Below are 23,488 nucleotides of genomic sequence, written 5' to 3'. Positions count from 1 at the left end.
CTGTTGCCCTCTTCTCCTGCTCTCAATCCTTCCCAGCATCAAGGTCTTTTCAAATGAGGTAGGTTCTTCACATTAGGCGGTCAATGTATTGGCCCTTCAGCTCCAGCATCAGTCCTTCCAATGAATATTCAACTGGTTTGAACTTCTTGCTGTCCAAGGGACTCTCAAGAGTCTTCTCCAGCACCACATTTGAAAGTATCAATTCTTCAGTTCTCAGCCTTCTTTATGGTCCAAATCTCACACCTGTACATGACCTCTGGAAATACCATAGCTCTGACTATACAGATCTTTGTCAGCAAAGTGATATCTCTGATTTTTCAATATGCTGTCTAGGTTTGTCATAGCTTTTGTTCCAAGGACTAAGCATCAAATTTTAGTTTCAAGGCTGCAGTTACCATCCACAGTGATTTAGGTGCCCAAGAAAATAAAATCTGCCACTGTTTCCATTTTTCCCATCTATTTGCCATGAAGTGATGGCAGATGCCATGATGTTAGTTTTTTGAATGTTGAGTTTTAAGCCAGCTTTTCCGCTCTCCTCTTTCACCCTTGTCAAGAGGCTTTTCAGTTCCTTTTCTCTTACTGCCATTAGGGTGGTATCATCTGCATATCAGAGGTTGTTGATTTTTCTCCTGGTAATCTTGATTCCAGCTTGTGATACATTCAGCCAGGAGTGAAGCTAAAGTGATATATAGAAGAAGAAAAATTGCAGTCTTAAATTCTCATAAGAGAAGAAACACTGAATGTTATTAAATTATTATTAAACTCAAAAAGTTATAAAAAAAACACAAGAATAAGCCAGACAAAGATGAAGAAAGGAAACATTAAAAAGTAGAGCCACAATTAATAAAATTTTTAAAAAATACAAGAAAAAGAACTTAAAAATCTTGGTTACTAAACTATGGTCAAACATGGGGCAAGTTGGTTGGAAAAAAGTAAGATATAAGGGAAAAGAAATAAAAATATTAAGAATAAAAACTAAGGAATAATTATAACAAGTACAAATTAAGAAAAAAATGGTGTGAGACATGTTTTGTGAATACATCTGAAAAAAAATAGATGCTGTAGACAAATTTCTAAAAAACTAATTTATCACAATTGACTAAAAAAGTAATAGAAAATCTGAATAGGCTTTGGAATAATAAATAAATTGTAAAATAGTTAAGATTATACCACAATAAAAATATTAGACTCAAATGGTTTTTAAAGATTGTCTCTACTAAACACCAGGGGTTTCCCTGGTGGCTCAGACAGTAAAGAGTTTGTCTGCAATGCAGGAGACCTGGGTTCAATCCCTGGGTTGAGAAAATCCCCTGGAGGAGGGTATGGCAACCCACTCCAGTATTCCTGCCTAGAGAATCCCATGGACAGAGGAGTCTGGCAGGCTATAAGCTGTAGGGTTGCAAAGAGTCAGACATGACTGAGCAACTAACACTTTCAAACATTTGAGGAACAGAAAATCTCAATAAAAAATAAACTGTTCTAGGAAGGAAAAAAGTAAATTGTTTATGATTAATTTTATTAGGTATCATAATGTGAACCAGATAAGGACATTGTGAGAAAAAATATTGAGACCATATCTCAATTGTGAAATATAGATTAAAAATCATAAAACAAAGGAGATATTTGTATACTATGTTCATAGCAGCATTATTCACAATAGCTAAAAGATGGAGGCTATAAAACAATGAAATGTACAATGGAATATTATTCAGCCTTAAAAAAGAAGGAAATTTTGACACATGCTACAATATATCAGATGAACCTAGCATGCCTTGAGGACATGCTAAATGAAATAAGGCAACCACAAATAAAACACATTTTTATCTGTGATTCTATTTCTATAACGTACCTAAAGTAGTCAAATAAATAGATAGAGAGAGTAGAATGGTAATTGTTGAGGGCTGGGAGGAGAAAAAAATGGGGACTTGTTTTTTTTAATAGGTGTAGAGTTTGAGTTTTACAAGATGAAAAGTTCTGGAGATTGCACAACAATGTGCAATATACTTAGCAATACTGAACTGTACACTTTAAAACTGTTAAGAAAGAAAATTTTATGTTATGTGTATTTTACTATAATTAAAATGAAGCAAAATAAATTATGAATAAAATATATCCAATAATATTACTGTATTAAAATAAATGCATCATGTCCAGATTAAATATATTTCAAGAATGTGAGTTTTTCTTAATATTAAAATCTATGGAAGCAACTCACTACATTAACAAATTAAAGGAAAAAAAATGGCATGAGACCACTTACTACGTGTGGAAAAACTGAAGAAACAATACTTTCTGATAAAAACTCATACCAACTTCTGTGCGTGCATGCTAAGTCGCATCAGTTGTGTCCAACTCTTTGCAACTCTATGAACTGTAGCCTGCCAGGCTCCTCTGTCCATGGGATTCTCCAGGTAAGAATACTTGAATGGGTTGCCATGCCATCCTCCTGATTCAGGAATCAAACCTGTGTCTGTTACATCTCCTGTTTTGGTAGGCGAGTTCTTTACCACTAGCGCCACCTGGGAAGCCCCATAACAACCTGTAAAGAGAAAATTCTTCAAAATGAATAAAATAATGACTAAATCTGCAGCCAACATCATACTTAATAATGAAACATTTAAAAAATTTCAGAGACAATATAAATATACACTCACTTTTGTGTTGGAGATTCTGTACCTATTATGTAAGATAAAGAAATTTTTAAAAATAAAAATAAAGAGATAAAAATTTATAATTTATCATTAACTCATTAAAAAGAAAACAAAGATCATGTACTGATAAATTTTAAGATTTCAAAGAAACCTTCAAATTTTTTGCTAAATGATCAATATAAAAAATGCAGTGCATGCCTGTAAGTTAGCAAACAATCAGATAATTATTTAGAAAAGAGATTCCAAAAAAAGTTTTAAGAAGTGAAAAGTTTAAAGCAGAAAGATTTAAACTTTCAAGGAGATGTAAATAAATGGAGAAACCATGTTTATGGACATTATTATAATGTCCATAAGAAGATGTTATTATAATGATATAATTTTTTCCCAATTAATCTATGAAGCATAATCAAATGTAAATAGCACTTAAAATCTTATATGACAAATTATTATAAAAATAATATAGAAATTCAAAGAAATTGATTTAGAAGGATAAGAATAAGATGGGGCAGATCATATTATATAGAGGGCTTCCTAGGTGGCTCAGTGGTAAAGAATCAGCCTGTAATGTATGAGATGCAGGAAATGTGGGTTCGATCTCTGGGTCAGAAAGATCGTCAGGAAAAGGAAATGGCAACCCACTCCAATATTCTTGCCTGGAAAATTCCATGGAGAGAGGAGCCTGCCTGGCTATGGTTCATGAGGTCACAAAAGGGTTGGACACAACTGAGCGCACATGTCGTATTATATACAAGGAACATTATCATTATAATTGTACTTACAGGAATTAAGACAGTGTAATACTGGGTCAGTAGTAGACACATTGCCTGGAGTGGAAGGAAAATGGCAATCTGCTCCAGTATTCTCGTCTGAAAAATTCCATGGGGAGAGGAACCTGGAAGGCTTCAGTCCACGCGGTCTCAAAAAGTTGAACATGACTGAGTCAGTGATCTTGCAGACACAAGAGATCCATGGAAATACAGAAATATAATGTGTGACTCAGGTGGCACTACAAATCCATGGTCTGTCATGTTAATATCTATTAATCATATGAGAAAAAACTGAACTCCTGCCTCATACAAAACACACAAATTCATTCCTGGTGAATTAATGATCTAAAGATGAAAGCAAAACTTAAAAAATCCAGAAGAAATTAGAACATATCTTTATGATACAAATGACAAGCAAGTCAATTCAATAATAAAGTCATAAGGAAAAAAGTGGAAAAATTTGTCAGCACTAGAAACTTCTGTCCAAAAATGATACTATAAAGAGAATAAAAAGTGCAAACTGGGTGAAATTATTTGCAGTTTATAAACCAACAAGCATTATTATCTGAACATATTAAAAACTCCCAACAAATCAATGAGGAAAAGACAAGCATTTTCATTTGAAAATAAGCAAGTGACAAAAATAAATGAGCAGGCGACACAGACAGGCAAAAGAAGAGTCAGAATGACTAACACCCAACAACAAGCTGAGTGATTGAACAACGAACATGCGAACCTTCTTAACAGGCATGAAAAACAAATCTAACTTATAATGGCATAAAATTTATTATCCATCAGATTTGCAAAATCTAAAAGTATGAACTCTCAAATGTTGGTGAGATGAAGGTGAGCTCTCATGCACATACATTGACACAAACATGTTGGAAACCAGTTTGGTAATATCAATAAAGCTAAAGATAAGCATATCATTTGCCCAGCAACCACATCCTTATATATACTCTAGAGAAATTCTAGTTCAAGTGTTTAACATTCATGTACAAGATTGCTCTGGTGTCTCTGTTGTAGAATGGAAGCTGCATGAGGATGGGAGCTTGGTTTTGTTCATTAGTATAGCTCAGAGACTAAAGTAGGATCTGGCACCTGGTAAATAAATATGGCATTAAAATACATCTAAAGAAAATTAAAGATGAGACTGGAATGGAAGACAGATCTATGAACTTGAAGGACAATCTGAGCATTTGGTTTAACCATTCCTTTTTTACATCCTTTTCTGACAAGCCAATCTGGAGTTCTTCAGCCCGTGTGCTAGCTACACTAGCATTTATTCTCCTTTCTTAGGTGGCTCAGATGGTAAAGAATCTGCCTGCAATGTGGGAGACCTGGGTTCAATCTCTGGATTGGATGATCCCCTGGAGAAGGGGATGGCAACTTTCCAGCATCTTGCCTGGAGTTTTCCATGGACAGAGGAGCCTGGCGGGCTACAGTCTGTAGGGTCGCAAGGAGCTGGATCAGACTGAGCAACCAATGCTTTTGCTTTCACTTATCCCTAAGACTGCACTTCTTATGGTCACGCATGGCTTGTGGAAGACGCATTGCTTCAACAGTTCTAATGACTCAGGGTTATCATTTTTATATTAACTTTTAAATTAGCTTTCGCCTAAAAAATAAAGCCCTGGGAATGTCACAGCCTTGAAATATGGTGGTGGCACCATGTAAGTGAGGTCCCTCTCCATTCAGTCAAAGAGAGCTGATGCCTTGAGAGATAGGACTGTCTCGTTTCTTCCTCCAGCAAAGATCAGGGAGAACTAGCAGACACTGGGGCCAGAGGCTGACTGGAGGCCTCAGAATGAGTATTATGTAGATTAAATTGTATTATTTTCTTTACCATGAGATAAAAATGGGCCTGTGGACAAAAATGTTTTCACTAATCATTTTGGAGATCAAAGATTCCATTTCCTAAGAGCTCAAACTTCACATCTTTCAGCAAGGACTTACTTTGAACCCTGTTTAATGATGCTGTAGAGGACTTTTTTTTTCTCTTGAACTACAGCTAAAAGACTTGTAAAAAAATGTTGTTTCAACAGTGAAGCACTTTAAATGACTGACTCTAACCACAATGTATAAAAGTATAATTCAGACTTGGCAGAGCGAACTAAATAAATAGTGATGATAAGCGACCCATCTAACAATGTAGCCGTCGTGTCTTGTCATTAACACAATTATGTCAGCACAGTCAATCAGCACATTGCCTTGACTTTAAAGCAGGGGACTGAATGCATGCTTTTAAAGTCGGAGGGGGGAGAGAGAGAAGAGCTATCGCACTTAAGCCAGCGATATGACTTCCCAGTTATTCAGGGCTTTTTAAGAAAAAACAAGGTTATACATTTACAAAATGCTTTGTTGCTGTGGTAAGGCTAAAATTATTCTTATGAGTTCAATACCATCTGTAATAACTCTTTGGCGATCCCAAACAAAAAGAAGGACTTGAGTTGCCGCATTCTTTTCACATATGAGAAACTGACTTACTACCTGAAGTGATAATTAATGGGATTCCGTTCAGTTTCAAGTGGAGCTGAAATCAGACAAGAGGTGAGTATGGAATCTCAGAATGACAATATTCTTCTAAGAGCTCTCCAAGGGGTAATCAAAAACAGCAGGTGACAGCACCTGCCAGCTGAATATCGCCCACGACAACAGTCAGGGGGACTGGGTCACAAAAGGAAGGACATATCTGGGGATTTGGTATGCTGCTCCTCTGTTTGGCTCTATGACGCTCATCCAGGCTACAACAATCTGTTTGTATCATTTGCTGGAGTGACTTCAGTTTCATTCACTGACACAACTGACATCCCACTAAAAACATTTGCATTCACTTGAGTTTAAAATAGTCATGGCAGACTGGTGAAGAGGGCCGCTGCTTTTAACATTTACTGAAGAAATTTGACTATCAGAATTTGAACAATGAATTCTACTTTTGATACTTAAAGGGTTGGGGCAGAACCTTGTGCTTGATTAGACTGATTTTTATCACATGGTTCCAAAATGTGAGCTATTTCTACAAGTAATAGCCATTTCATAAAGTTACTATATGACGATCTTTAGGGACCATTCCTTGGGGGAGATATTTTATTCAGTCCATTTGACAGAGAAGATAGTTGAGGTGCAGAGGGACAAAGTGGCTAATTTTCCCATGCTACATATCAGAAACAGAGTTCCAATACACTAACTAATCACACAGGAAAGCCTGACATTGTGTGTCTCCTAGGATGTGTGTTAGTATACTTTAAATATTTGTTTCATTGTCTGTTGTGTTTACGTTTGCCATTTTTGCTTCCACCCATCATATTCAACCAAAAGTTCACAAGAACTCTTGTCCACGCTCTTTTAGGCAATCTATTTTCGAACCCCTCATAGCAGGCAGGCAGTGTGAATTCGCTGGTGTTCTGGGGTCAACAGCAGTCCATCCCCATTCTCACTGGCACTTTGAGCTGTCCTGAGCCTGCTTTATGTTTTTCTGGATTATTTTTCACCATATGACATGTTAGGTATTATTTGTGTGTTTACTTGTTAGTATCCACCTTCTCAGCTAGAACACAAGTTCATGAAAGCAGGAGGTTTTGTGTTGGATGTAACCTTAGAGTTTAGAGCAGTGCTCCTGTGTCATGGTTGTTTATGGGAGGATGAATGAACACTCTGCTTTTAGAGGTGAGGTGATGAAGACTCAGAGGATCTTGCCCAAAGTCACACAGGGCATTAAGTGAAGTAACTGCCCTTTGAACCCAAGTCTGAGGGTGGCCCAGTCTCTCTGCATTGAGATACACTACCTCCAAAACAGAGGTTATATGTGTATCCAAGAACTGACAAAGATCAGCTTTATTAATTTGAGGGTAGGTCAAAATCAGGAAAGAGAAATTTGGTGATATTTACCGGTTTCCAGAAATTGGTTTGAATGTTCTAGATTAAAAACAAAGTCATCAAAGTTGGGTAGAAAATTAAAGCATTTGGTTATTCCCCAAACAAGTTCTGACAAACTATTCTGAGGTTTCAGAAATAATTTCATGAACTAGTGTGATGTCACACTACAAATTTCTATTGCTGTGACATTTTCTGCTGGGGGCAGGGGCAGGGTAGGGACTCCTTTCTGTGATATTTAAAATAAAAACATTAATTCCCCTCTTCTCACTCCAGCTAACACCATATTACTTTCACTTCTTCCTATGCAACAGGTGGTGGCTTTTTTAAATAAGACAAAGTAGAACTATGCCTATTTCAGTCATAAAGGGTTTCAGGTGGAAATTGGTGAGGTAAATCTCAAGATTTTGGATCCTTAACATAAAAGTCAAAGTTTTGGCCTTGACTTTGAATATACCTGAAAATTATTAATGATTACATGGACAAAGGAGCTTTGTTCAGGAAGAAAAAAAAAGAGAGTTGAGTATGTTTGCCAAGGAATTGAAAGAGAAAGAAAAGAATGGGAAGAAAAGAAAAGAGCTACCATTCATGTTATGTAGTAGGAAGTTTGCTCATCTAGCCCATGAAAAGTTATACTACCCATTTTACAGGTGGAAATCAGGCTTCTAGTAGCAAAATCTTGCTCAGGATTGCACATTTCACAAAAGATAAAAACAGGATTCAAATCCAGAAATGTTGGCTTCAAATTTAAAGTTGCTAAGAGCCATATGGTGGCCGAGAAGGTCCTGAAACTCCACTGCCTTTAGAACCAATGACCTGAGAGAGTGCCATAAGTTTGAGAGATGGGATGAAGAGATCTAGATTTTTGCAGGTAATTGGTTCCAATGTACTTAAAAACAATGAACTTCAGTTCCCTCTTATGTAATATGGGGATAGTAATAGCTACCTTGTAGATTTGGTGTGAAGATGAAAAGGAAGAAGATGAGGGACCATGAAGGCTGTCAATAATCAAAGCACTTCTGGGCAATCAGAATTCTCCTCTAAGTTTTATCTGTAACATGCTGTCAGCATTTTTTTTTTTGATATGCATTGGGAAGGAGAAGGGATAGTACTTATTAAATACATTTAAGAATGAATCTCCAACCAGAGAGGATATAAATTAACACAAATTAATTTTTAGGTGACAGAATTTCCCATCAGGCAATTTTACAAAGAGTGAATGAAGTGGTAGAGACATCTACCCTTGTTGATATGGAAAAAGGAGAACACAATTCCCCCAATAGGGGTGGAATGAAACCCCCAAAGCCTGGAAAACATGTTCCATCAATTCCTACAGTCTCAGAGAATGTCAGTTTTTATAACTGGAAAAAATGCTCTGATGAAGAATCTGGATCCCAGAATGTTCCACATATAGAACAATGACTAACCGGTTTGTTGAGCAGTTACTAGATGACACTGTATGAAGTGATCACATATATTTTCTCCTTACAGCAGCTTTTTGAACTATACATCATGTGCATTTTACAGACAGGGAAACTGAGGCGCATAGAAATGAAGGAACTTGCCCAGGTTTGTATAGCAAACACCAGATCACAAAGCTGGGTTGTCTTTAACGCTGCTGCAGGTAACTACTAAGCAAAAAAATCAAACTAAATCCTTCAGGTATATGGATGTGATTTGACTGCTTACAACCAGCTCAGACAAGGAGATCATTATAATTTGAGAAAGGAAACTGAAGTTTTTCCCGGAGGAGCAGGCAAACCTGGGCCTCCTTCAGGGAGGGTGTGCTATGCTCAGTCGTGTCCGACTCTGTGACTCCATGGACTGTAGCTTGCCAGGCTCCTCTGTCCGTGGAATTCTCCAGGCAAAAACACTGGAGCTGGAGTGGGTCGCCATTTCCCTCTCCAGGGGATCTTCCCGACTCAGGGATTGAACCCAGGTCTCCCGCACTGCAGGCCGATTCTTTACCTTCTGGGCCACTGGGGAGGATGAGGAGCTATGTTTTTGCACCATTTGCCTGGTCAACAGTGTGTATATAGCACTGAGTGTTGCCTCCTGGATTCCCCATTTGAAAGGGGTGTTTCCATGTTAGAAAGAGGAGGGCAAACCTGCGCTAGGGACACGCTTGTGTAACAAAAGACCTGGAGTATACAGGAAGGTTAAGGATGTAAACTAGAAAGAGGGCTTACTAAGCGACTAGTAACAGAGATGTGTTGACAATGTACAAACACTGGCAATCTGCAAATATCAGAGAGAGATTTTTCTGAAGAAGAATATGAGAAAGTGTAACAAGAGTAAGGTATAATGGTTTAATGATTGCTCTTCAAATTTCATTGAATTCAATTAAGGAAAAAAATTAGGCCAAATGGCAAGAAAAGTTGTCCCCCTGACAGAATTGATGTCAGCTAGCATGTGGAGGGTGTTAGGCCCTCCCTGGATCCGCTGCACAGTCCCTTCACGGCAAGGCTGTGGCCACACTTTCTTACTAGGGTCCAGCTCCATTCAGTTTTAAGCCGAGGGCTGAGGGCTGAGGCCCCGGTCCAGTGTGGAGGGGCTTCCCTACCGCATCAAGTCACCTTCTGCTGCATAGATTCTTTTAATGCATGCCTCCATTTCTCACAACTGATTTGTTTTCTAAGTTTCTTCTTTTTAACCTTGTCCTGTGTTTTTTCTGAGCCTGAAACTATTTTATTAAGCCATCCAGCTATCCCTAAGCATAGAGCCTGTCGTTCGACACTTTCTAACACAATTCCCATGTGTCTGGTAATGGTCTGCCTACTCAAGTTAACTGACTGCTATTGGATTCCCTTTGTCAAGCTTTATCTCCCTGTTAGGAAACCCATGGATTTCATCTGACTTTCTCCAGATTTGAGTTTTCCTCTGTAGCATATTGACTTGTTCCAAAGATTCCATGCTGAATATGCTGGGCTAGACCTCCTCCCAGTGTCTTCACTGAGGTATGGGCCAGACTGCTCCCATTGTATGGTGTGTGTCTACTTGTAAGCACAGGACAGGCTTGGCCCTTTTCCTTCCATGGTACTGCTGTTTGGGTGTGTCTGGCCGTGACTGTAGAGACTGAATGTAGACCTCAACGGGGTGACACTGGAGCTGAGTTGCGAACAATGAATTGTTCACCAGGTTGACAGTGGGAGGAGAATGGGCTGAGGGAAGGACTTTCAAATATAGGGAACAACAAAGGTGTGGAAGCAAGACAGGACAGCCTGGAGGGTGACATGAGATGAGGCATGGCAGAAAGTGATGTTGAAGAAGTAAGGGGAATGATAGTAGAATGAGCTTCTATCCATGTTAAAGTGGACTTGTTTGGAAGGCAGTGGAGAGACACTGAAAGATTTTAACTGGATTAATTATATATATTAATCCAATCCCAATCCCAAAGAAAGGCAATGCTAAAGAATGTTCAGCTACTGCACAATTGCACTCATCTCACATGTCAGTGAAGTAAGGCTCAAAATTCTGCAAGCCAGGCTTTGACAATACGTGAACCATGAACTTCCAGATGTTCAAGCTGGATTTGGAAAAGGCAGAGGAGCCAGAGATCAAATTCCCAACATCTGCTGAATCATAGAAAAAGCAAGAGAGTTCCAGAAAACCATCTATTGCTACTTTATTGACTATGCCAAAACCTTTGACTGTGGCTCACAACAAACTATGGAAACTCCTGAAAGAGATGGGAATACCAGACCACCTGACCTGCCTCTTGAGAAATCTGTATGCAGGTCAGGAAGCAACAATTAGAACTGGACATGGAACTACAGACTGGTTCCAAATTGGGAAAGGAGTACATCAAGGCTGTATATTGTCACCCTGCTTATTTAACTTATATGGATAGTACATCATGAGAAATGCTGGGCTGGAGGAAGCACAGGCTGGAATCAAGATTGCTGGTAGAAATATCAATAACCTCAGATATGCAGATGACACCACCCTTATGGCAGAAAGTGAAGAAGAACTAAAGAGCCTCTTGATGAAAGTGAAAGAGGGGAGTGAAAAAGTTGGCTTAAGCTCAACATTCAGAAAACTAAGATCATGGCATCTGGTCCCATCACTTCATGGCAAATAGATGGGGAAACAGTGACAGACTATTTTTGGGGGCTCCAAAATCACTGCAGATGGTGATTGCAGCCATGAAATTAAAAGACGCTTGCTCCGTGGAAGGAAAGCTATGACCAACCCAGACAGCATATTAAAAAGCAGACATTACTTTGTCAGGAAAGGTCCGTCCAGTCAAGGCTATGATTTTTCCAGTGGTCGTGTATGGATGTGAGAGTTGGACTATAAAAAAAGCTGAGCATTGAAGAACTGATGCTTTTGAACTGTGGTGTTGGAGAAGACTCTTGAGAGTCCCTTTCAAGAGTTACAAGATTACAAGAAGATCCAATCAGTCCATCCTAAAGGAGATCAGTCCTGGGTGTTCATTGGAAGGACTGAAGCTGAAGCTGAAACATCAATACTTTTGCCACCTGATGTGAAGAGCTGACTCATTGCAAAAGACCCTGATGCTGGGAAAGAAAGGCAGGAGGAGAAGGGGAGGACAGAGGATGAGATGGTTGGATGCCATCACTGACTCAATGGACAAGAGTTTGGGTCGACTCCAGGAGTTGGTGATGGAGAGGGAGGCCTGGCATGCTGCCGTTCATGGTGTTGCCAAGAGTCAGAAACGACTGAGTAACTGAACTTCACTGAATTTTATATATATATATATTTTATATATATATAATTATATATATATATATATATATATATATATATTTTTTTTTTTTTTTTTCAGAACCATGATTTAGGCAAATATATGGCTACCCACTCCAGTATTCTTGCCTGGAAAATCCATGGATGGTGGGCTACAAGATCAGATATGAGTTAGCGACTAAATCACTAACCACCACCAGTGCAGACAGGGAGATGTGTAGGAGACTATTGCTTTCTTCTAGGAGAAGGTTGATAAAATAATGAATTCAAAGAAATGACAGTGGAAGAAAAGGTAAGAATTGCATAAAGGATTGGAAGAAATCTTTTTGAGATAGAATTGCTAAGTTTTTGTTGTTCAGTCACTCGGTCATGTCTGACTCTTTGCGCCCTCCTAGACTGTAGCATGCCAGGCTTCCCTGTCTTTCACCATCTCTTAGAGTTTGCTCAAACTCATGTCCACTGAGTCAGTGATGCCATCCAACCATCTCATCCTCTGTTGTCCCCTTCGCCTCCTGCCCTCAATCTTTTGCAGCATCAGGGTCTTCTATAGTGAGTCAGCTCTTCACATCACATGGCCAAAGTATTGGAGTTTCAGCTTCAGCATCAGTCCTTCCAGTAAATGTTCAAAGTTGATTTCCTTTAGGATTAACTGGTTTGATTTTCTTGCTGTCCAAGGGACTCTCAAGAGTCTTCTCCAGCACCACAGTTTGAAGGCATCAATTCTTAGGCAGTCAGCCTTTTTTTTAATGGGACAATAAAAAAAGAATTGCTAAAACCTGGTGGCTTATCAGACAAAGAAGATAAGGAAAAGGGAGGAATCTAGAGCAAGTTACAATACTTAGATTAGATAAAAAATAAATCCCTCTCTTAGACAAGTACAAAGATAGACACTGGATCTCTTTAGGGATAGGGGCTTGTAAGACCCAGGTATGACCAGAGGGACTACAAAGCATAGAGCAAAGGTAAAGCTGAAAGTCAGGCAGGCACTGAAATCAAAACATCAACCTAGAGTAATTAAGCAGAGAGAGAAGCCAAGTGCAAGAATTCCCATTCAGCACCAGAAGATTGTAAATGGAGGGTACGAGTCAGACAGGTTCTCTGAGCTATTCTGACACCTAAGATGCGGGTCAGGGATGAGAGATGATGACTTCAATCTGGGACATGCTGAGAGTGAAGGGTTTATTGGCCAACCCAGTGAAGATGTTCAGCAGACAGTGGGTTTGTGGCCTGACACTAAGGAATGATTTATTAGCATATGGGCTAGCTCTAGTCCATGGGGATAGGTGAGGCTGCCCAGGATGAATGGAGCATTCTGGGGATAGTTATCCATCCTTATATCCTCTTTGTTGATGTCCCCCATGACATTCTAATTCCCTCTCATCATTCCTCTACCGTTAGGAGCCCCTTTGCCTTCTGCTTGTTACGCTGATCCCCTCATAGCCTTTGGAGCTCCTAAAATCCTCCTTGAGCCTCCCTTTGCTGTTCTGATCTCTTCTATGCCTCCCCTGTGAGTCTTCAATTATCTCTCAGATTTTCTGAGTCCCTCAAATCCCTTAAATCTCAGCTGTGAAACACACACTATTCTTAGTAGGCATGCCCCTTTTGAAGTCAATGGGAATTTACAAACAACAACAATAAAGAATAAACAAGATCCATCTGCCATAAAACACTGATGCAATTTAAGAAAAAAAAAAAACTGGAAGTGGTAGTTTTGTAACTACAGTAATCTTTTCTTCTTTTTGAAAGACTAATGTCTAATAAAGATTTTAGGTCATTTTTTTTCCTACATTTTAATTTTGATTTAGATTGTTCTCCATTAATAAGGAGTCTCAAGTCAACCACTCAATATAATGTCAATAATAGCACACATGCCACACCTCAAATCAGATTTCATAACTAGGAACTGGGGATACAGAGAATCAATCTCTGCGTGTCTTTTGAGCAACAGAATTTCATTGAGTATTATTACAAATAGTTTCCAAAGGTCACACAAAGCTAGATTTGGAGTCATGAAGTTGACTAGTCTTTAATATACTTTTATTAAAGATAATTATAAAGTCATGTGTCACATTTGAAGACTCGGGTATCTAATACAATTAAACGTGCTTTGTATGCTATGAGACAAGGAATTTCCCTTTAGCACATGTTTAAGGAAGATAGAGTGGTATATTGGTAAGGTCCTGAGTTTTGGAGGTAGGGGTACCTCTCTTCCAATTTCACTCCTGCTGAATTCTTTGGAAGTATTTTGTGTGTGTGTGTGTGTGTGTGTGTGTGTGTGTATTTTACCAAGAAAGGACTGAGAGGATCATGAAAGGACCATTTCACATTTAGTATCTTCAAGTCATATCCAACCTGCATTACAGATATGATTTCTAATCCTTAAACACTAAAAAGTATTATTATCCTCTTCTTATAGATAAAAAACTAAGGCTGAAAGAAGCTGTCTCACATAGCTGCAAAAAATAGTAGCACATGAATTCAAACTCGGGTTTCATTGCTCAGTAAGAACTGCAATCTTTTCTTTATTCATCACTGCCTTTCTTGTAAATGGTCTCTCTTACTAATCGCTATGTTAAAGACTTACCTTTGCTAAACCTCAGTAACCTAATCTTTAAAATGAGAACAATGATTTGTATAATATAATTTCTGTACAAAATTGCCTGGCACATAGTAAGTGTTCAAACAATTGTATTTATTTCTTGGTAGCTGGGAATCTTGCAAACAAAGTCTCCTAATTTTCGTCAATGAAATACACTATAAGCAAAGTCAGATCAACTGTTTCATACTCCTCCGTGTGAAAAGGGGTTTCTGCTTCTCAGAACAGAAAATCTTTGTGGTTGTCTGCCTAGACTTTTCCTGCTCATCTTAGAAGGAGGCTATCAAATGTTGTTTTGGTCTATAGTAAATGATGTTACTAAAGTTCTTTTTGTGCTCTCATTTTAACTAGTGGTTCAAGAATATGTTTAGTTAACTTGTGTTCCTATTTATCACTATGCTGCATCAGCAAAAAATCAGTAAGGAACATTAATTATCAAACGTGCCATTTTTGTGACCATTAAGTACCTCATTAGATTCTGTTTTGGAAGTTGTGTTTACGAGTGTCTTTATAGAAAAGAGCACAGCGTGATTGGCACTATTTAAGCATAACACAGTCTAAAGCAATATCACTTATTTAATGTACTTATTATTATACTGCCAAACAATAAAATAATAATTTTTCTTTGCAAGCATAACTAAAAAATACACAACTTCAGATTCCAAACACATAACTTGCTTAAGAGGAAAACTACAGTCTTCACACACACATATATAAACACAACTTTGTACATTCAAAAAAAAATGTATCTTGAAAATCAACCTGTAATTTCTGTTTTGTATTTAAGTTCCTTGCTTGAATGGCAAAGCTTGTCTACACCTATAATCATCCTTCTTCTTTGTGCTTGCTGGAATGTGGGCAAAACTGGTGTCTGTTGACAGGTTTTATATCATACCGTCCTTATAGGCACTGATTTTTTTTAGTAGTGGTTGGCAAGAAAATCTGATATGCTTCAACTGTGAAGGAAAAAAAACAGAGAAGAGAAAAAAATAAATTAAAACTATGTTTAAAATATATGATATAGGCTAACCTTTTCTCCATTAGGGAAACTATAGCTGCAAAAAAGATTAAATACAAATTTGCTTTGCTTTTAAACCTACTTAAGAAGCACCTATCCTATCTGTCCATATAAATTCCAATGGAAAACACGATGACATGCAATTACTAATCTCAATGTACACAGCTATGCCTCGGGGACTTGGTGGTTCATATTTTACTGTTCTGTAATCAAATACAAAACTAATGAGTAAAAATATGCTTCCCCCAATAAATTTCCAGCACCTGGACAAGTGTCTGACAGGGAAATGGAGGATGCACACACAAAATTCATTTTGCAAAGCTATTAAAGTGTTATACTTGCCAACAAGTGTTCATTAAACAAGAATGAAGGATCTTTATGCCAGTTTCTTACCAAAGGCTTTTTAATATTTTAATGGAGAGTAAAGACTATTTATCTGAACTCTGATCAGTTAACGTTCAGATCTGTTATGAAGAAACAAGGAGTCCTTTATAATACCTTTCATAAAAATCCACTTTGCAATGCTTCAAATAAAGACTAAGGACTGTAAAAGATTATGCTGCATATAAACAAAATCAGTATCGTTTTGAAATTATATGGTTATCCGTGGAACTCCTTAGTACATTAGAATCATGCTGTATTTTTATTTAAAAAGTGGTTAACAAAATCCAGTATACAAATGGAAAATGGGATTAGAGATGGCATCTCAGCCATGTGACTTTATTCAGGCCCCAAAAAGCATGTAGCACAGTTAATGGTGCAGATGAGGGAAGAGGAAGGCTTATCTGCCATCCAAGACTAGAGAAGAGGAGGAGAGAAGAGAAGCCATAAGATCCATGTGTAGTGATGGGAACTGCCCTTGAAACCAGAATTCAAATAGACAGCTGGTTACCTAGGAGTCAAAGTATACGAACCTGCATAAAACCAAAAATTGTGAGATAAAGTTAGTCTTATAGGAATTTTAATACAGTACCTATGAAACAAAATTTTAGTGCTGGGTTGCCATGCATAATCATATTCATCATGTAATTTTACCATAGGAAATATATACATGCATATATTTATGCATACATGGTTACACACAGAGACATATGTGCAAACCACCCCTCCCACACATGCACAAATATATTTAAATCTGTGTGCTGGAGCAGACATTCAGACTGCAGGCAGGAATCTAGACGAACCTGGGATATCAGAAAAGTGACAGTTTTCAGGACTCTGTACCCTGTACCTGTAGTATACTCAAGCTAAACTCACCCTTGTGTATGCCTAGAAAGCAACCATGCAGAGAAAACAGAGCAGGAGTCAGACCTGGTCTACTTTGAATTTTTGTTCATTTCAGAGAAAATGATGAATAATAAGGGTAATAATAGTGATAATACTTGAGCTAGCATATATTAGACACTTTCTATGTGCCAACAATTGCTTACAGAACTTTACGTTTATTTTCCTATGCAGTCCTCAAAATAACTCAATGAAGAGATACTATTATCAACCTTGCTTTACAGGCAAGAAAAGTGAGCCTCAGGTAATCCTACTGTTAGTCTGTGGAGGAGGCAGGGATCCAAATCCAGGCAGCCTGCACTTTATAACCAGACGTTTGACCCAAGCATTAGGAACAAGAGCCGGAACAGATGATGCCTAATTTGTAGTCCTTGTACCTGAATTACCAACATGGCTGAGAGCCCGCAGGGAGGGGCCATGTTTTGTGGAAATGAACCCCATAAAAGGCAGAGGTTTTCATCACCAGGACCTTGCTTGAGTAATTTAACTTCTGGGTTTATACTTGTGTAAATTAAGATAACTGCAGCTAGACAAAAGTTGGGAGAAATAACAAATGATTTTTAGATATTTTGAGCTCCTTAAATAAAATATGACAATGCTGGTGTAAGATATTACAGCATTCCTGGTAAATTTCCACCTGGATCCAAAGTGTGTGCATAGGGATATTCAGGAGAAACCAAAGACACATTTCAGTGTTTCCCTCCCAATGCGCTGGAATCTGCTTGTTATCTAATTCTGCTAATCATATGGAGCAACAGGGACATATTTTTGTTAAATGATAGAGCAATATCACAATTATTGACTGTCTTTTTTTTGTTTGGCTTGTTTTTAAAGAGTATAATGCATATTCTAACATACCCTTTAAGATCTCTCATTTGAATGTTTGTGTTTCAAGTCAAGTCTTATGGTGAGACTGTATAAAATCAGCTTTGGATAGAGTTATCTTTTCTTTTGGTCTAGATGGGAAGAGTGAGTTCAGGGAGTGTTTTTTTTTGTTTTGTTTTGTTTTTAATGAAAAAAGAAAGGGGTAAGGATTTGGATTAATGAACTTGATGTCCAGGCCAATGACCTGTTTGGTAACGAAGAAAACACTTTTTAGACCTTAACTTTAGTTTCTAAAAAAGACTTATTCTCCCAGTAACCAAAGCAGATGGCTGCCAAGGACTGTGTTCACAGAAATTACTCGATTGTTAATAGTGAGGTACAGTGAGCACCTGAACTTCACATCTTCATGAAAGTCATCAGAGGCCAGTACAATCTCCCATAATTTACAGGGATATCACTTTTAGGATGAAAACCCAGCAGGAATGTTCACGTTAATGTCTATGAATAAATAGAAGGTTCTGATCTTCCTCCTTGCAACAAGAGGTATGTGAATTTTAAAAACCGTGGGGGAAATTAATGACTAACAATTTGGAAAAACCCACTAGCAAGAAAATGAAGGGAAGAGTGAGTAACCATGATTTTGGGAAGGTGGGGAGTGGTGGAGCGGGGAGTAAACATGTAGATAGTACCATAGAACAAGAAAAACAAATTTCAATTTATTTAACTTACTTAACAAACAGTGTGCTTGCTATGTGCCAGGCACTGTTCTAAGTGCTTAACAAACATGAATTCACTGAACACTCTTTTTTGATGCAGTACTTAAGCCTAAGAGATTGTTTTATTCTGAAACCTGGAACAGAGATAAGGTTGTCTCTGTCCATTAAAATGTCTTGCCTTATATGGAAGCATTTGACTGCCCTAGATTAAACTCATAAAAGCTAATGAAGAGGCCTCCTTAATACACATTTCTTTTTTCCTGTTTGGACTTGAAGTGACAACATTACAGAAACACCCTGCAGGTTTTTATCTAAATAGCATCCTATAAAACAATGTCCTCTTGTCAGTCACCACTAATTCAGCCCAGTCAAGTTATAAATCTGTCTAAAGGCCTGCAAAGTGCTTAACTTGGCACATCACTAATAAAATTAGGAATGCGGGTTTATTACATGAACCTTAAGTAGGTTTGGCCAAGATATTAAGATTTTTGCTTATGGCAACCATGGCTAATGTGGATTGGTATTTTCATTATAACACACCCCACAGCACTTCCCAGTAACGTCTCAGGTTTCCAAATTAGAGAATAATCTTCTGCACACTTACTGGTAGGGGTTGCAGCCAGAGCCCCCATCTCAAAAGCCTCCTGCACTTTAGGGTACTCAAGAATGGGAAAGACTTCTCAATAATGCTAATTCTGCTGAATAAAATTAGAGAAAATTAATTAATACTTCTATTAACGTAACCTGATTTCACTTTGTTCAAGAACAGAAGCACTTACAGGCTTTTAACACATGCTCAGAAATATCATTGCAGCTCAGGGCAATTTTGAGAAGTGATTTATAAGCAGTTGCAAATGCTTCTAAAATGGTAAGATTCCAGAAAGCTGAATGTATGTTCACCAAGTTGTCCTGTGGTCTTGAATGTTTTATTCTATTTTATTTTTAAAATCATGGAAGAACAACAAATATATCCTCTCTCCTGAGCCAACATTTATTGTGATGGCTTATATTTGCATAGTGATTTAGTTCAAAAAGTTGACTCATATGCTTGTGTGTGTCTGATCTCCGAATGACCTGATCAGGTGGATGGTGCAGGTATTATTATCCTCGTTTTCCAGAGGAGACATAGCAAGGACCAGTGCTGAAACTGGACATCAGCTCACTACCTCATGTTAAAATGCCTCCCAATATAGCGCCTCAAATTTCTGAATATTTGCAGTCTTACAGAGCGATATTGTATCCACTTGATTCTTATACCACCTAGAAATGTTGTTGAAGTGTGCATTTACGCGCACACTTTATCTTTTTTGTCCTAGTGTATCTGTTTTTTCTGATCCAAGGGCTGTTTGAAACTTCCCTTACCAATGACACCAGTTTTCTTCTGTACCAACCCTGCTGCTGTTGCCCGTGTTGGCAACCTGCATGATGGCAGCTGCCTTATGAGATTTGAAACGCAACTGTGCAGGGGGAGATGGTAGCTCTTTTTAGCATGCCACTATCTCAAAAACCTGTAGATGGGCAAAGTCACGAAAGTTCACTTCATGAAAAATACAACACACCACGGAGAGCAAGTATGATTGATGCCCGCAGAGCAAACTGTTTATCAGACAAACACATTTTGCAAACTTTGACATAAATTGTTAACTTGCCTTATCACTCAGACAATGTAAGGCTAGCATCTTTGTAGGAACTTCCCCCAAACTCTTTAATGACCTCTAAAAAGCTTTATGTTATCATGATCTGATTTGCTACAACAATAAATCATTTACAAATAGTTTCAAAGAAAAACTAGTATTAGAAATATGGAGTCATTTTCCAAGTGTAAGAAGGCTTCAGCACTTCCCTGGCTATTGTGCAATTGTGAAGGCATGAGAAGGCACTTACTCAACTCATGCCCATTACTAAAAGATTCAACAGGACTATGAATGCTGCAGCCTATAGGTATCTAATTGGAGGATAATTACACATCTGGTAAATGACACATGTTCTTTCATTTTTTTCTTTCCTATTTTTTGATTTTTATCATTTATGATAGGGTAGGGGTTTAAAAAGGAAGTTAAATTGTTCAGTATCTAGCATGTATGATATTTGAAAATTAAAGTGATATATGGAGATGATGACACACAGGTGGCACTCAGGACAGAAGTGTTTAACTTGTGGCTCTTTTTTATATAATCCAATTTGATTCATTCAGGTCAGTTAATGTAACACTTATTGAGCCCCTAGTTTGAGCCAAACATTGTGCTAGGTATTAGCGATGTGACATGACTTAGATATCTCTGACCTTAAAGGATCTTAAATTCTAATAAATCACAATTACTCAACACATTGCCTTCTTCAAATCTAAAATAGCAATGATGACCCAAGCCATGTTCAGGTCTTTCTACTTTTTGTGTAGATGATGATGTTGATGGTTTTGCTGAATACTGTCCACTTATTCCTTTTCATATACTTTCACTGCTCTGGTAGAATGAGGACACACTCTTTTGCCCTCTGGCTTTTGTTGTGTGTAGTTGATGGGAAGTCCCTATGGCAGATCCCCCTTCTCAGAGGGAAGGTGGAGAGAGGTCAAAATACCTATTCTTCTGGCACATCTATTTTCAGGGATGGCTTGGGTTGACTGTGTTTCCCTTTGGAAGATTTATGGATTTCTCAAGGCAGTTCCCTCTATGAGATTTCCCCATCAGGGCCCTGATAACTGAACTCTCCCATCCTTCTGGGCAAAGGCGGGTCAAGAGCATCTCTGTTATAGCCACTGCACTATCCATGTGGTCTCCTTAGATCCTGCCCACTGATTTTAAATATTTCCTTCATAAATTGTCTTCAAATATACCTAATTTGAAGGTGTAATCTGTTTTTGGCCAGGCCTATGGTTCATACTCTATATATTTTTTGTCAACTGGTTGAAACTGATTTTTGAAATCTTGAAAAGTCAATGCAAGGTAGAAATTCTAAGGATGGGTTGGAGGATATATTTACTCCTATAACAGTTTAACCATTTTTCTCATCCTGGGAAAAATATTATGATGTTTAGTTTAATGGGACAAACATAGAATAGGATGAGAGAATGAGGAACCATAATATTTGACTAGGCTGAACTATATTCCCCAGAATCCTCCCCCGCCCGCCCCATGTGGACTACAAGAGAAATGTTTTGGCATGACTGTTGGAGGCTGGGAGCAAAGCAGCAGGCAGGCTGTTTTACATTCCCAAAAGGTCAGCGCAAGGTCACCAGGCAATTTTGTAGGAAATGCACTTTGTCCCTCATGTGTTGACTTACTGCATTGATGTGGGCTAGCAACTGGACTTGCAACTGTTCTGTCTTCCTACGGATTTTCCTTCAGCTTTTCCAACTCCTGGGCCAGGTGTTAAACTCAATGATGAGCAGTACTAATTTCTGCATGATGTGATTATCCTCAAGGTTGTAGGCACTGAAAACTAACATGGGTTCTCACGCAGGGAACTGACATGTGGCATAGAACATGTGTTGGTGGTTTCTGGCTTGTTCTTGCTCTCCTACATGTTACATTCATTCTCATTTCTCAACTCCCTGACCCCAGGACTTCAAGCTGTAGCATAAGACATAAAGAGCCTTGCAGAGACTGTTTAGCTTACTCCCATAACTGTGTAAGAGAAAAATCCCTGTTATAGATTTTTTTTCTCTATTTCACTGAGTTACACATATAACTTTGTAATATATACACCCACTATACATATCTATGTCTGTCTGGCTACTTATCTATATGTTCTAGCGGTTCCTCATCTCTGATTGAATCCTGACTAAGGCTTTCCAGTAGCCCAAGCTTCAGGCATGTCCCTTTTAAGTTGGATCTGCTCCTTATATTTCCAGCCAAGAACACATCAGCAAAAACTAAACCTTGAATATCATGCCAAAAGCAAAGGAAAACTTCTTAAAATAGTTCATTTGGCAAATGGACATTTAAAAATGGGTACAATTTTAAAACTGGGAAATCATGTAAAAATATCTGAGAGAGGCTGATGAACACATCTGATAACTTGATGTCCCACAAGCCTACCTACCCTAGAGATACCACAGAAGGAAGAAAAAGGTTCTTGGATCTGAGAAGGAAAAAAAGAAAAAGAAAACTGTGAGAAACCCCTGGGGGAGGCAAAAGTGTTTGGATCATGGGGTCTGTGTGTAAAGAAGAAAAAGATAAGAAACCCAAAGTGGAAACAAAAATTTGTATAATGGTAAAGGTTCAGGTTGAGTGTCTTAGATGTACATATTCTCCACTGCACCATGAATACTTTAGTACCCTTCCAGTCCAGCACCACCTGATATGCTAGGGTGACTAGGGTGGAGCAAAGGTCTGGTGAATTGGAGAGCAAAAGGCCACAGATATGACTATAATTATCTTTCAACTATTTGAAGTGCACAAGCACATGAAAAAACAAAAACTGAAACTATATTTTCTATATATATGAAATAGAATCAATGGACAAAAGATAGCAAGAATTTAAAATACACATAATGAGCATCATCAAATACAAATTAGAAAAAGAAATCAACTCAAAATCTGGGGAAAATATTCCAAACAAAAGAAGAACTCCCTAAGTGTTTAAAAGACAGATGCATCTCAAAAATCAATTAGTGCATTTAAAGATCAGGTCAAGACTTTCTCTCAGAAGACAAAAGGGAAGCATTAAAAAAAAGTTATGGAGGATAGAAGAAGACATTTTAAGACATGGATAGAAGACCTAGGTGGAGAGGTAAAAGTAGATGTAAGAGGAAGTAGTTGACCAAATATCTGAATATTTATAAGAAATAGAGATGAAACACATCTGATTGAAAAGACTCATAGATTGCCAAACAAGAATATATTTCCTGGGAGAAAATCCCTACACCTGGACATATGATCATAATATTTAACAGAATCAGAGACAAAAAGTAAATCTCAAAACCTGTAAGAGAAAAAAAACGGATAAGTAGAAAGGAAGAAGAGCTTGATGGACATTAGACTTCACTAGAGAGAGAAGAAATAGGAAAATAAACTACCATAAAGAATGCTTATATTCTGTATCTAATGGAC

At 38.0% G+C, this 23,488-nt stretch overlaps 1 long non-coding RNA gene across 2 annotated transcripts in view; it reads right to left on the bottom strand.

The window, feature by feature from the left end:
* Positions 1-604: 604 nt before the first annotated feature.
* Positions 605-23,488, bottom strand: part of LOC136163536 (uncharacterized) — a 133,587-nt gene continuing 110,703 nt past the window's right edge. Inside the window, exon 3 of one of the 2 annotated variants that reach the window (XR_010662255.1) lies at positions 605-676. This is a non-coding gene — a long non-coding RNA (uncharacterized lncRNA). Of the gene's footprint in view, positions 677-15,469; positions 15,551-23,488 lie in introns of those variants that run through there. The other variant, XR_010662256.1, reaches the window with a different exon arrangement.

The sequence above is a fragment of the Muntiacus reevesi genome, chromosome 1 (assembly GCF_963930625.1).
Source record: "Muntiacus reevesi chromosome 1, mMunRee1.1, whole genome shotgun sequence".
Taxonomy (NCBI): domain Eukaryota; kingdom Metazoa; phylum Chordata; class Mammalia; order Artiodactyla; family Cervidae; genus Muntiacus; species Muntiacus reevesi.
This window is presented reverse-complemented; position numbering and strand designations above follow the sequence as displayed.